A 12,030-nucleotide genomic window follows, 5' to 3' on the forward strand; every position below is an offset into this window, starting at 1 on the left:
ATACGCTACCATTCTTCATCTCAGCCGGAGAAAATTGATTCAGGGTTACCGCCTCACGTAGCCACCGGGCGCGGCGAACCAATGTGAAACACCGACGAGAGTTTGTGGCATGAAGGAGCGAGAAGCTGCGAGTGGTGTGGTGATCACGACCACTGTGCTGCGGCGAACACCAGGAGAGGAGAAAAGTAATATGGGGATTAACATTACACACCCTTCACAAACACACACACACACACACACACACACACACACACACACACACACACACACACACACACACACACACACACACACATACACACACACAGACTAATTTTGGCTTATAAATAATTGAACACATACACAATTATACCTATAAAGGTAAATGTTTTCTCTTTCTGCCTGTGCACCTCGTCCTTGTTTCGCATGCACAGCATACCTGAATTAAAAAGACGGGAACATGCCAAACTACCGACGAGAACATTACCCGGTGTTAATATTTTCATGTGTTCTCTAGCAGCTAGAATTACAGCGCAAGGGTGATTAAATTTGAACATGGGAACTGACAGGAAATGAAAGCATCTGTGAAAAAAAAATGTATCAACGTAAAAGGAAATAATCTAGATACAAAGAAGGAAGTTGACAAAATTCAAATCTTAAAAATTACTAAAGTAAAAACTAAAGTCTAAAAACTACTAAAGTAAAAACAAAAGCCAGTACCTGCTTTACTACGACCAGAGAAATGAAACCGTAGCAGTTTTACTAGCCACTGAATTACCAAATTACTGCCTAGAAAAATGAAGGTCAATGGAAGGCTGATGAATTTTGTAAGTAAAGGAGGGAAATAAGGAGTCCTAAAAATGTAGTAGTTTCAGCAACTTTTCGGCATCAATTCTAGTACAGTAATAGCATTTGGATTTGTGTACTTACTCCATGGCAGCCACACAGCACCTTAGGAAACGATTTGCAACATGAAATACGAAAATTAAAACTCAAAGGCACGTCTTTTAATGCTACTGAAAAACATAATGTCGGTAAAAAATCTAGAATACACTAACACAACTATCAAAAACAAACTTCAAATAAACCTATTGAAATAACATTAACAAAATATAAAGCTTAAAAGCATTTATAGCAACTTTTACACAATATGTCTGTGCGGCAAGGCAAATTACGAAGCTACTTACACCAAGGTAAGTATCTAAGAATTATTGTTCAACATCATGACAGTGAAAAACTCCACTTCCGGTGCCTCTTATCATGCACCATATATTTTCCGTACCATTTTGTATTAAGAGCACCTGCACCTGAACATCTGCCAAGGCCTTAGACCTGTCCTGGGTTTCCTAAGGAGCGTGGCGTGAGGCTGGTGAGGTGACAACGGATAATTAATCTTCCCTGCCGTGACCTAAAACCTGATCAGTGGCTTGGTCCCCAGGGCAGTGAGGGCGTGGTGCTGCCTCGACCATCCCCGGGCATTCCAAGGTTCCTGTGGCTATTAGCAGATGATTTGCAACACCGGGATGAAAATATCTTAAGCTGAAGTGGTGGAGCATCAAGCACTAAATTACAGCACATCTTACAGCTTGCAGCACGAAGACAGCACACGTATGTTAAGGAAATATGGTACTGTATTTTATTTTTGTCTTTCCCGCGGTTACAATAAATTAAGCGTATCTTAGCGCACTCGTTGTTTTGCTGGTGAAGAAGGTTAGATATCTCACAGGCCTGAAGTAGACACATTAAATAGTACTATTAAGAACAGCATTAGTACTGAACTAAAATACGTTTCACCCAAATCAATGTTTGTATATTCCATTAAGGCTCTACACTAGGCTATCGTGTACCAGTTACCACTAATCAACACACATTCAGTATAATTTTCACATATAAATATATCACGCAGTGTGTAGCCGCTCGGTGAATACTTGTAAACCATTCATGATTGTTTGCAACTCTGGCTCTATTAGAAATAAGACTATCTGATTGGATGAACAGTGCTGGCCAAGCTGACGGTCTTCCAGGATACTGTCTATATGTAGCCAATAATCCCAAGTGCTAATGTGATAATTACAGGCTTCAAGACGGGTCACTGGTGAAATCAATCCCACATCAATGCTACTCTGCTTATTATATTGTTCTGCTCTGGTTTCCCAGTTTCTTCTTACAAACATACTCTCTCTCTCTCTCTCTCTCTCTCTCTCTCTCTCTCTCTCTCTCTCTCTCTCTCTCTCTCTCTCTCTCTCTCTCTCTCTCTCTATGAACATATATATATATATATATATATATATATATATATATATATATATATATATATATATATATATATATATATATATATATATATATATATATGTATATACTCGTATATATGAACTCTCTCTCTCTCTCTCTCTCTCTCTCTCTCTCTCTCTCTCTCTCTCTCTCTCTCTCTCTCTCTCTCTATGAACAATCTAAACGATCTGACATGAGAAAGTTATTCTCCATTCATCGCAGAAATTCGCAAAGGTAACACCGCATTCATGGTCATTTCCAGGAATTTGTGTTCGTGCAGCGGCAAACGGAAGGGACGGTAACAATTTCGGAGGGCAGATCGGCGGTCTGGCCTCTCATAAACCTGGTGGCGGCGATGAGCGGCTCTTTTCATCGCTTGTGTAAGCGACTCACCTAATGAGGCCAAGAGAAATAATTGAAGCTGATGAAGGTTGGGCAGGAACACCAAGATGTGCAAACTGAAGTTCGATGTAATTATATATATATATATATATATATATATATATATATATATATATATATATATATATATATATATATATATATATATATATATATATATATATATATATATATGTATATATATATATATATATATATATATATATATATATATATATATATATATATATATATATATATATATATATATATATATATATATATATATATATATATATATATATATATATATATTAATTTCATACGTACTTCATATTTTTCAGGGATCATTTTTACTTCTTCCCACTTGTCACTATGGTTGTCAGTCATTTCCACTTCTCTTCACTCTCCCTGGACTGCCTCCGCTCTTCCTACAGCAAGCAACACGCAGGATCGTCGCCCTGGGAGATTGCACCAGATAAAGAGAACAAAGAACAGCACCACGAAGACTCTCACGTAGTTAACTCTGAGAAAAAGCACAAGTGGAGACGTGTATAATTGCAAAAACAAAGAAACTTTCCAGTAATCCTCTCTTCCATTGCTACGCCTCACCACATGCAAACACTGGTTACTGAATAAGAATAATAATTTATAAATAATGGTACAGTTAAAACAGGCGAGGCAGACGCAGAACCACCAGCTGTCAGCCACTGAAGGCATGATTATCAATGAAACTTATCAAGAAGACCAAACTCGTTGGGTGAGTTCCAGGCGTCGTTATGGTTCTCTTCCCCTCTACCTGTTTGCTGGCCAGGCTGTGCTCCTCCCGCGGCGACTCTACTGTCCACGGTGATGAAAGCATTTGCCTTACTTACTTACTTACACACACACACACACACACACACACACACACACACACACACACACACACACACACACACACACACACAGATTTATTGTTCTAGTAATGCTCCCTGCAGTATTGTTTTTTTTTTTTTGTTTCTCCTCCTCATCATTTTTCCTTTTGTCTTTATTCTCATGCTCTTCCTTCTCCTTATCCTCGTTCTCCTAGTCACCATTCACAGGAAATTTTATATAAATTGCTATGAAGTATCATTTCAATTCTCTCTCTCTCTCTCTCTCTCTCTCTCTCTCTCTCTCTCTCTCTCTCTCTCTCTCTCTCTCTCTCTCTCTCTCTCTCTCTCAATATCGCTCATAGCCTGCAATTAATAAAGCGGCCGCCTCCAGCCAGTCCGGTCGGCAGAAAATTAAGTAGCAATTATTAAACAATTTAGCGACGTAAATTACCTGAACTGGTCCATTCAGGAAGAAAGAGCCTCCAGTGTCAATTTTTGGGGAAATATTTTTTCGGTAAAGTATACCACAAACACATCAAACTTTATCATAGTTCAGTGGAGGCAACGGTAATTAGTGAGAGGAAAGTAAAGATGTGATACAGGTTAAGGTAAGTGATTGAGAGAGAGAGAGAGAGAGAGAGAGAGAGAGAGAGAGAGAGAGAGAGAGAGAGAGAGAGAGAGAGAGGAGAGAGAGAGAGAGAGAGAGAGAGAGAGAGAGAGAGTTAATTATCTTCCATAACTTTCAATCTAATTTAATATAATTCTGGAAATAAATTATAAGTTCCTGGATTGATGGTGTGGCATACATCTTTTCTGATCTTTCATAAGAAATCTACCCACTTACACGAACACACACACACACACACACACACACACACACACACACACTAGTGATTAATATCATTACCAAGAAAGAACAAATGGTTGGAAGGTATCTTGCCTCCTCCCTCCCTTTCCCCCCTCCTCCCCCCCTTCTCTCTCTCTCTCTCTCTCTCTCTCTCTCTCTCTCTCTCTCTCTCTCTCTCTCTCTCTCTCTCTCTCTCTCTCTCTCTCTCTCTCTCTCTCTCTCTCTCTCTTCATCTTTCATTGCTTCCCTTCGTTGTTCTCGTCCCTGGTCTCATTCCTTCTGACCTTCGCGTCTCATCGAGTCACACGCCAGTCTTAAGTCTTAGTTACTCTGACTTCAGATCATAACTCACTGTATTGCTGGTCTTCTTAGATGAAGAAAACGTTCAATCTTGCCGTGACTTTATGCTCTCCAAAGTACAGCGCAGAAAATTATCTTATGTATAGTTTTATTCTTTTCTCTTTTACTATTTTAGAAACCTCATTAATTTAGTTTTGAAAAAGGGATAATATAGCGTCACATATTCTCTTAAACGACTCTACCAAAACAAACTTAATGACCAGTTAATGGCTTACAAATCTACATATTCGACAGACTACCGGGATTTTTTGGAGGACACAAGTTGATGACTTCCAGATTTACAGTAAGTCTCGAGTGGCGTTCTACATTTAATGAGGTCTTGTCCCCAGCGTCCGTCAGCCACGCAGACTGACTCTCAGCACGAGGAACCGGTTGTGTGGTTGTGAGGAGTGCTGCTGGTTTGTTGCAACACCTCGCCAAGACTGACACCCTGCTTGTGCTTTAAATACACCACCATTACTAGTACGTGTGTTTGCTCGACGTGTAATCTCACGGGTTTGTGAAATGAAACAAGTAATACATGTGTTGTTTACTTACAAAGGATATATATTCGGTTGGTAATTTCTGCAATCTCAGTTCTTGCCTCCTTTCTTTTAACACCGTGGCTGACCAGTCAATTAAGCCATTGATACATATATAGTTCCCGGTGCTCCCTGAAAGGCGGCCTGCCGCAGTGGTGCATAGCGTATGGCAGAGCTGCACAGTGATGTTGTTTGTTATGACGGTGCTGAATGACGGTCTCGTGTGACGCAGTGCGGCAGGCTGGCGAGGTGACTCTGGTAAATTCTATTGGTTATGTTTTGTTGAGAGCATATTCATCATGAAATGGTGATTTCAAATTCTATTTGTAAAAGGTAAAATTGAAACTAAGGATATCTATCAAATAAATATTAGTTGTAGTTGATATATATAGTCGTCATATTTAAGATATATTTGTGCAAAGTGCTTTAAATAATCCGACAATATCTCTTATCTTATCTTAATTTTAAAATTTGTTTAAACTCAACCGAATAATTAAAGGCTCAATATCTTAATGTTTCGAAATATAGGCAGGTATGTTACGTATGTAAATTTAAGCATTATATTATAATAATGGTATTTAGCGTCAGTTAAGTTTTTGGCGATGACACGGGTAGTAGTATTACTATGGCAGTAACTTAGTTTCACCCAATAGCGCCAGTTGTGCCCATAATCCAACACAAAAATCGAAGGATCATCTATTTCACATATAACATTTCTGTAAGCTAACATACACACACACACACACACACACACACACACACACACACACACACACACACACACACACACACACACATCACAGTGTCTTGCTTGTTCCGCTATGAACCCAATGCTTGCTGTAATAATTACTGAAGGAACACCAAAGCGGAAAGATGACGCTTTCCTTCTCGCTCCTCATGACAACACCCCCGCAGAGTCCCGCCAGAGTGGCGGCTTCCCCCTCATCAGCGTTGCCGTGCTGCACACACGTACTCATTGGAAATACATCAACGACCACACCATTGTCACCATCATCAATATCTCTCCTATCTATAACGCCTTGCATACCTACTTAAGCGACCTCTGGGGCCCGGTCACCGCCTATCTCATCACCATCATCCCCACGCACACAACAACACACGCGGAGGTCCTCCCTGGCCGCCATCCATCAATAAGTCACTCATAAGACAGATGTGGCGACTCTTGACGCTGAAATTAATGGCAAAAGTATCTGCAACATGCCATTGTTTTTGAGTTGCTGCGGCGCATGTGTCTCTTACTATATATTATTTATTAAACACACACACACACACACACACACACACACACACACACACACACACACACACACACACACAAGCTGTATATTAGGAGACAGCCAGGCTCTACCAAATTGGCATACGTACCTATAATCTTTTCTTTATTTAGATCGAGCCAATCACCAAAGCGCCACAAAGACCTTAAGCATGAACTCATTATGTTCACTCTCTCTCTCTCTCTCTCTCTCTCTCTCTCTCTCTCTCTCTCTCTCTCTGCAGTGCTATTCCCTAACCTCCAGGCCAACAAACATTCAGGACGTCTTGCAAAATTATGATGCCTTTACTATTTGCCAACACTTTCACAGACAAATAAGAAAAAAATCGTCTCTGTAATTCTGCTTAGTAAATCCCAAAGCGGTAATGGTATTAATAGCTGCTGAAATCTTATAACTGTTCTCTTTTCTCCACTTGCTTTCCACTCTAAGAACATCATGGGGAAAAGGAAAAGGGAGAGATAATGTAGTCACAAAGTTCAGCACAAAATCAAAATACCCATGATATAACACTCGCTTATTTCCTGAAAATTCATAAATATTCCAGACATATGAAGCTTTTCTCAATATTCCCCCAGTAAGTCACCTTTGATAGAGATGTCTATATTTTCCAGCCCCGCCCCGCCCCTCGGCAGCCTCCTGACGAGTAAATTCATAAGCACACCGCGCACTCTGAACCAACATTGCTCGTCTCGTAAAGCACCTGCACTTTAAAACACCCGGCAACGTATATTTGAATCAGAGAAAATAATTGCATCCCTTGTATGCAACAAACTTAATGGACATTCACACACACACACACACACACACACACACACACACACACACACAAGATTATTATGTGGGTGCCAGAAAACAGGTCTAGTTTTGATTAACTCGCAACCTGAGTCAATATATCACTGACTTCCCTGCCCCGTCACTTTGTGTGTGTGTGTGTGTGTGTGTGTGTGTGTGTGCGCGCACCATCAACCTCGTGGCATTGGATGTGAATGGAAATAACAAGCTCGTTTAAAATTCACTCAAATGGAGTTAGAATATATTCAGGTGTAGTACAAATCCGCAGCACCAATTAACCCAGCATCTCTAGACACACACACACACAGACAAGAAGAAAAAAAAAAGATTGAAAAAAAAGCAAGAGAGAAACCACATACTGTAGACGCACACATACCTTCCTACAAGCTGATTTTATACAAAAAAAAATAAAAAGAGAAACCACATACTCACACACACACACACACACACACACACACACACACACACACACACACACACACACACACACACACACACAAAAAAAAAAAACTCTCTAACACTAAAATAAAGACAAAAATAACAACTCAGTAGCGTATAAGATTAAAATTTGTGAGGGACAGCCGCGTCTCTGAGTGTCGTGGCCCGTGATAACAGAGTGGGTGATGGAGCGGCGACAACCACACGACGGCCGTAGTTATTAAGGGGCGTCAAAAGCCTCATGTTCCTCGACACCTTGACGCATTCAGGCGATATTTCCTTCCCTCGCGCTTTGTAATTATTCCCCCACGATCACCTGGAGACATTAGTTGTGATGATAATAGCTTCAAAGGCGCCGCAGGTGACGAAAGCCAGACACTCGGGCGGGAGAGGGGGCGGCGCTGGGCTGGCTGAAGGTGTACGAGTGGGTATGAGGTGGATACGAGAAGGGAGGGGATGGAATACTATATGAGAACTACTGAGGCATCGGGAAAACGCCAAGCACGTGTTGAGCATTGAAAGAACATATGATAGGGAAGACGGAGAGGAAGACAGGGTGAGAGGTCAGGTTTGGGGTAAGAAAGGGTGAACGTAAGAGGGAAGGCAGGGAGAGGAGACAGAGGAGATGAGGAGAGCGGAGAGACGAAAGGATAGAAAGAACACATGATAGGAACGTCAGGTGACAGGTCAGGCATGGAGGTGACACGGGGAGAGGGGAGAGGAGAGAGAATAGATGTGGAGAGCGGAAGAACTGAGGCACTGAAGGAATACATGATAGGAATGACGTACGTAGAGATAGGAATGCACGGTGAAAGGTCAAATTGGGGTAAGAGACGGTGCACGTAAGAAGTGACCCGAGGAGAGGGGAGAAAAATAAATGAGGAGAGCTGAAGAAATGAAGCAATGAAACAACACATAATAGGTATGACGCAGAGAAAGGAACGCACGGTGAGAGGTCAAGTTAGGGTAAGTAAAGGTGCACGTAAGTACCGCTGAGAAAGGAGAGATGAGGAGTGCGGAAGGACGAAGGGGACAAAGGGGCAGGTGGGGAATCATGTCAACAAGGTTCATATCTGCTTAGGAATTCCTGGGACCTTGTGACGCGCGACACGGGGGATCAATCATCAATCATAATAAGGGTACGTATATACTGTAATATTTCTCCCAAGATTAGAAACGATAATGAGATACAGTTCATTGTTCTCGCTGAATGATAAGGCTGCATAGGAAAAAATATTGTTCTTCTTATTATCATTATTAACATTATTGTTACTGTTGTTGTTGTTGCTGTTGTTGTTGTTGCTGCTGTTGTTGTCGGTAGTGGTAGCTGTAGTGATAGTAGTAGTAGTAGTAGTAGTAGTAGTAGTAGTAGTAGTAGTAGTAGTAGCAGTAACAGTAGTAGTAGTAGTTCTTGTTATAATGATAATAATAATAATAATAATAATAATGATAATAATAATAATAATAATAATAATAATAATAATAATAATAATAATAATAATGATAATAATAACAACAACAACGATAATAATAATAATAATAATAATAATAATAATAATAATAATAATAATAATAATAATAATAATAATAACAATAATAATAATAATAATAATAATACCAATAACAACAATAATAATAAAAATATGAATTAGAAAAACAGGTCTGCGTGTGATCACCTGGGAAACGGAGTCAATACATCACTGCCTTCCTTGCCTCGTCCTGTGTGTGTGTGTGTGTGTGTGTGTGTGTGTGTGTGTGTGTGTGTGTGTGTGTGTTACTTTTATTATCACCACAACTATTATTACTATCATTACTTTTATTACCTTCTCCAAAAATCAAACATCCAACATAACTTCCCCTCGGCTGTGTCACTACTCTCCCTACCCCGGCCCTTCCAAACACGCAATTCCACTATTCTGTCCCGCAATATTCCGCTCCGCCCTGTCCCGCCCCGCACTTTTCCCAATCCCACCTTGACACGCCCCCTCCTTTTCCAGGTTTCGGAGGGCGGCGCGGAGAGGACAAGAGCTGCAAGGAGGCGGGATAGTGGTGGAGATAAAGCCGTTTGTTTTGGATAGAGAAGCGGGACTTGGGGAGGTCTGGCTATCTAATTCGGCTTTATTTCATTTATTCTTCATTTCCTTCCTTTTTACTGCTAGACACTTTTTAGTCATCTACGTTTTTTTTAGACACTTGTTTTTGCATTACAGTTTCTTTAATAATTATGTAGCCTAGGAAAGACGAAATTAACCACTTATTCTCTTTTTTTACGACAAAGCAATATTTTTTTTTTTCGTGTCAACAAGAGGAGGACTAGTCGAAAAGGATTAAAATTCTCTCTCTCTCTCTCTCTCTCTCTCTCTCTCTCTCTCTCTCTCTCTCTCTCTCTCTCTCTCTCTCTCTCTCTCTCTCTCTCCAGCCATGACCTGAGATTATAAACACTTTTGGGGTGAAGTTTAAGAGCAAACAACGTGGCGGCCGTCTGTGCAAGAGGTCAAGGTGTGTGTGTGTGTGTGTGTGTGTGTGTGTGTGTGTGTGTGTGTGTGTGTGTGTGTGTGTGTGTGTGTCTTTGGCATAAACACAGCTTACTACCGAGGCATTCAGGGTGAGTGGCCCGTCCCTCGGTTACCAGATATTTATACGCGAACTTTTATTAATTCTCGTATATATTTTACTTTATTTCTCCCGGAGACAGTATATCGCCTTTCCTGCACTTGAGGGAACGAGGTGCATGACACTAACGGGTGGTGGGGATTGCTTGGCGCGGCTGTTGACTGGGGTCGACTTTTACAGGGATTTTGGGTGAAGACATTGAGTGCGGATGGAAAATGCAATAGGAGGGTAAGAGGAAGAGAGAGAGAGAGGAGAGGCTGAGAGCGACTGGCTGACTGTGTAACTCCCCAGAGAGAGTCGATGTGAGAGTGAGTGAGTGAGTGAGACAGTAGTGTTATCGAAGAATAGTCAAGCAGGCGCCTCTCTCTCTCTCTCTCTCTCTCTCTCTCTCTCTCTCTGACACACACACACACACACACACACACACACACACATCCTGACCTCCCGTGACCCTGCCAGCGGCCTCCCGGGTCTGTACGGTGCGTCACTCGTAGGGGGAAGAAGCGACACTAATTTAATGAGACAGAAACTTGGTGCCGTAAAGAGGTGTTTTTTGCAGCAGCAATATCACGGCGGGGCGTCGCGCTGACCCCACTAGAAAGGCAGGGCAGCTTTAAATACGACATGACAAAAAGGAAGCAAACGTTTACAGCCTTTATTTGCTTTGTACGTAAACCTCTTTTATTTGAACAGATTGACGAGGAAGAGGAGGAGGAGAAGGAGAAGGGAGCTGTGTAGAAATTAGACCCCTCGAGGATAATGGAAGTCTAGCGAGAGAAATGTACGTTCAGCGGCTCCAAAGTTATACACTGAATGGTTATTAAATTACGTAAGAAGAAAGGAGGAGGTGTGCGCGTGGTGGAATCAGCGTTGCCGTGAGTAAATAGGGAACTGGGTATTCCATCAGCGATAAGGCCACACGGAGCCACCCTGTAATATATATGTTTACTCTGTCCTTTCTGTGCGCCGGATTAGCATAAAGACGCGATATATTTCAATTAAGCTCAATGAGGTGATGTGATGATGTGGCAGGTGATAACAGGGTCACCAAACTCCTCTTCGGTTACCACGCACCAGCACTTGGAGTCAAGACGCGCCCATCTTTGGCTACTTGAGTTCGTCCACTACCTCTCCTGGTCACAACACAGCGCAGGTAAGTCACCATCACACGCCTTCACACGCACTTACCGCATTCTCTCGCCGCCTTATTCTTCAGTTACAAATTCACTCGAGTCACCACACACAATTGACATTACTCAGGTCGCCTCTTTCCTCGGTTCCCTTGCTTATCCTGTCTCCACACTCTATTCAGTAAGTGTCAATGTGATTCCCACTTCTCACCGGCAGTTTTGTCCTACCCGTTGTTTGTTTGGCCACGGATTTGTTCTGTATACAAGCAATATAAGAAGCACTGGCAGTTTTATGTCTACCACTGAACACTTGGTTACAAAAGTTCACATCCAAGTCAGCCATTAATTATGATGCTTAGTTAATTGTCAGCTTACCACTCAGTCCTTATATTTCATCCTTACTCAGAGAAACTTCACACTCACACTGACACCAAGCAGAGAAGTGTTGTCTGATTTATTGTTCATTAATTCATCCAACACATACTCACTACCCCGGTGCATTGTTGGCACGCGAGCAGACTCTTGCTAAACATTTCCAGTCAC

General features: G+C 41.5%; 1 long non-coding RNA gene across 1 annotated transcript in view; it reads right to left on the minus strand.

Annotated features, from left to right (window-relative positions):
- Nucleotides 1-12,030, minus strand: part of LOC135100310 (uncharacterized) — an 89,126-nt gene that overhangs the window by 57,386 nt on the left and 19,710 nt on the right. The window lies entirely within an intron of this gene.

The sequence above is a fragment of the Scylla paramamosain genome, chromosome 5, assembly GCF_035594125.1.
Source record: "Scylla paramamosain isolate STU-SP2022 chromosome 5, ASM3559412v1, whole genome shotgun sequence".
NCBI classification, from domain to species: domain Eukaryota; kingdom Metazoa; phylum Arthropoda; class Malacostraca; order Decapoda; family Portunidae; genus Scylla; species Scylla paramamosain.